The sequence below is a fragment of the Salvia hispanica genome, chromosome 4 (assembly GCF_029641045.1).
Source record: "Salvia hispanica isolate PSC_SH4W2 chromosome 4, Shi_PSC_v1, whole genome shotgun sequence".
Lineage (NCBI taxonomy): Eukaryota > Viridiplantae > Streptophyta > Magnoliopsida > Lamiales > Lamiaceae > Salvia > Salvia hispanica.
Genome location: NC_142695.1, coordinates 49,564,194 through 49,568,250, shown reverse-complemented (window position 1 = coordinate 49,568,250; position 4,057 = coordinate 49,564,194). Strand labels below are relative to the sequence as shown.

The window sequence follows — 4,057 nt, the reverse complement described above, 5'->3', positions numbered from 1 at the left end:
TCACGCCAAAGTAAACAACAGATAGGCATCATACAAAACATTTATGGCAAGACAACATCATTTGAAAATGAGCGACGAACATAAGTTCGAGTTTTCAAAATCATTTGAAAATAACTTTATTTTTATCCACATTAGTATGTAGGATAGAAAAGTTCACCTCGTACGCTTCCCGAGATTTTTAGGCGTTAAATCCTTGCTTCTTGGTGTTACACTCCTCGCGAGTTCTCCCCCCCTTTTTTTTTTGAAAAAAAATAAATAAATCGGGCTCTTAAATTTTTTAAAAAATGTAGAAATTTGAGAATGCACCTAACACCATATGTTCCTTCTATTAAATTCCACATCATAATAATTTGGCATATGTCCAATTCACGTATTTAAGCTAGATTTTCACTAAGAGAAACTATACTTATTTAATTAATATGCATAAAAGTTTAGTTGTACTCAACACATGCCTTTTTCCAAAAAAAAAAAACTAAAACCCTTTCGTTAAGAGCTATTAAATTGTAGCCTAATTAAATAAGTTTACGGAAGAGTTTCTGGGATCATTTCACTACAACCAACTTATTCCATATTTTATTACTTCAAGGGCCAAGACAAATAAATAAAAGAGACCCATATAATAAGGCTTTCCCTTTCCTCCTTCATCACTAAATCCCTAAATCACTCCACAAAATGGAACGACTCCCTCTTCATCTCACATCCGCCGCCGTCACTTCCAGCACTGCAGTCCGCCGCCGTCGCCGGCGGAGGCTTCTCCCCCTCTCTCTCTCCTCTCTTCTCTCCTTCTCGGCCTACTCCACACCGCCGCCGTCTCCACAGCGAGAACGGCGATGCATCGCCACCACCGCACGCAGCCACAACTACCGCCGTCATCTCCAGATCTCCCTCTCGTTCAGGTCAGCCGCCGTCACGGAGGCTGCTGTCGCGTCGCGCAGCCCCATCCACCGTCGCCTTCCCCTCCGAATGCATTGCTGCCGCCGCTGTGCATGCACAAGCGGCGGCCCTGACATCTCCTCCACGCCGTTACTACACCGCCGGCCAGCCTCCCCACACTCTGCTATTACTGACACCCTTCTCCGACAACACCACAACCACCCTCTACTTTCCAAATCAGTAAGAACTTTATCCTAGGTGTTCTAGATTTTTACTTTATTAATTTAGGTGTAAAGTTCTTGTTGTTTAAAACATGTAGGTGGATGAAAGTTGTGATTTTGGTGGTTGATTCGGGGATATGGAACTATTTATATTGACGGCGGAGTGCCGAAGCTCTCTGCCGAAGGTCAGGCAGGTTCATCTCCTAAGATAAGTGCATTTACTGTCTTATGTCAGCTCTTCTATTTCATTAGCATAGAGAAGTATTGTTCTTAGCATGCTACTTGTGGATCTTGGTGATAGCTCATGTGATATTGATGTTGCCTAGTGCATCTACAGAAGTTCTAATCTTGAGTATGAATGTATGTATGTGCATGAGAGGGGGTGAAAAGGACTTTGGGCTTACCTTGGTCGGTGAAAGGTGCGTTGAGTTGTACGGCTTGACTAGGCTTGAATATCTGAGCACTCTCTCTCTTTTATTCCTTGTACCTCCTGAGATTTGTTGCTATGTGGAAAGTTGTATATTTGATAGTGATGGGTGGTTTGAAAATGAAGTTGGGGTTTATATACTTGCTAAATTTGAGCAAGTAGCAGGCCTCTTAAATGATCGCATCTCAGTCAAGATTTATTTGTTTTATCACCTATCTCACAATGGCAATTAGTATCTCTGCCAATATTTGGGTATTGTCTATGGCAATTATACTCTTCATTAATTGTGTTGTCAGAAGTGTATATCCCCATTTGCAAATCCTACGGTCCAGGTATTCCATGTATTTGGTGGAATAACACGAGTCATTGATCTTTTACCATTGCATTAAATTACCCACTTGGTATGATCCTTCAGAGGATTTCGATTTGATGTGGGAATGAATCCCAGCCCTTCATCAAGTAAAGTATTTTTTTTTTTTTTTTTTTACTCCATTCTGGAATCCGGATTTGGGTTTGATCTTCTATCAAATCTATTAAAGATTTTTATTACTATTTTACTTATCTTACCCCTTCCAGTTCCTATTGTAGGAACAACTCTTGGCAAGAGTCAGTGATGGTCTCTCGTCAACCTACCAAATTTCCTTGCCAAAATATACTTCAATTATGGAACGGTTGTCGAGGGTAGCATGTCTCAAATCTAATGTAATAGAATAGGATTTTGGTATTAGGCTTTTGTCGAGCTTCTCGCGTATGTACTAGACAAACTTTCATTTGGATTTAGTATATTTACATATATTATTCTCACGTGTGCCTTGGCTCGATCTCCAAACAGCCCGACAGTTGATTATTTATTACGAAGAGGGATATTCGTTTATATCATAGCTATTCTAATGTATAATTAATTATAACGAGGCTAAATTTTAATAATATTAATATCATAAAGCTTCGGGTCGTTACACTTCGTCTAGTGTCTGCAGATCTGTTCAGTTCTTCGTTGATTATGCACTTATTTGACTTAGAATTAGTTTGCTTTGTTTTGATTTAGTTCATGTTGATTTTCTTATGAGTTTTACGCAATTTGGTTGTAGAAGATGATGTCGCTGTTAGTTAGTACGAGAGTTAGTTATTCTGCCAGCTTTTCATTCGTACTCTGCTTTTTCAGTCATGGTCCCCACAGTCAGTATGTTTCCTAGGTCTAGTAAGTAAAGTAGTTTTCTTAGATCTAGTGTTTGAGTAGTTATTTCCTTGCAACGTTCTCCTATAATTTCACCTAGGTCTAGCTGTTAGCTTAGGAGTTTTAAAGATTCCCAAGTCAAGTTTAATTTGTTTTCCTCAACCCAAAAAATGTGTGGCAGCAGCCAACACCAAAAACACACCCAAATCCTTGAATACGAGTATTACGCATCTTTCTCTGTGGGATCGATCCCCACTTCCCTATACTAGGTTTAGTAAAGTGGTTGAGGGTTTTTGAAAGAAGTGCTATGTGTGTCCGACGACCGGGATTTCCTGCGACCAACGAGTTCCTAGACCGCGTGATCTAGTGGATTTGCTGGACCTAGGGAACCTGTTATTTCCTTTTGAACACACTGTACGCAAATAGAGCTTTTCAGTATTCTAGTAGAGTACAACTTTTACTGATTAAATAGATGACAACATAATTATATACTCCTAGAATGCAATTAAAGGCAAAAGAAAAAAATATATATAAAACCTTGCATGAAAAAAAATTATAACAACTAAATTCAAACGAATTGAAAAACTGAAATCTTGGGAAAGGAATTAAATGGAAAATAATTACTACATATGGTCCTTTTAATCCTAAGCATCAATTTTTTTGTTATTGTTTCTTTAATTTCCAAAATTTCAATTTCTTTAATATTTGGAACGTTATAGTCGAATCTCGTTAAAAAAATTCGTGTATTCTTAAATCATCTATTTCACATTTTAAAGCTATATAATTAATATTTTCTATGTTTCTTTATAAAATACACTTAGCAACAAATTAATTATTTATACTAAATATATCATATTAATATTAATTTAGTTTACTATTGTGATTGTAATAATCTCATAATTTTAATTGCCCATTATTTTTATATCTTTTAAACTCTTTAATCAAACATCGATAAAAAAAATATGGAACAATATCTAATAAAGTGATTTGAATTTCATAAATTTTAAATTTTGGAACATTACGATCAAACATTGCTAAAAAAATCACATGTTCTTAACTCGTCTATTTAATATTTTAGATCTATATATTTAATATTTTATATTTCATATAGAATATTTCATAGCAAAAAGTACATTACACAGTTTTGTTAAATTGTAAACTATATTACTAAGTCGGTACTACAACCTAGCCCTGCGAATTACTAAACCCTTTGGGTAGGGATTTAACTTCGATCACTGAGTGAACGATATGTTACTGAGTCGGTACTACACCCTAGCCTCATGGACTACTAAACCCTTGGAGTGTTGTGCCCAAATTGCATAGAATTGTTCATCAAATGACAATCATGTGATAAGTGAATTT

The 4,057-nt window shown here is 36.6% G+C and overlaps 1 long non-coding RNA gene across 1 annotated transcript; it reads left to right on the top strand.

Annotated features, from left to right (window-relative positions):
* Window positions 1-663: 663 nt before the first annotated feature.
* On the top strand, window positions 664-2,325 carry LOC148929361 (uncharacterized). Its single transcript, XR_016128784.1, has 2 exons — window positions 664-1,113; window positions 1,193-2,325. It is a non-coding gene; the product is annotated as an uncharacterized LOC148929361 (long non-coding RNA).
* The last annotated feature ends 1,732 nt before the right edge of the window (window positions 2,326-4,057 follow it).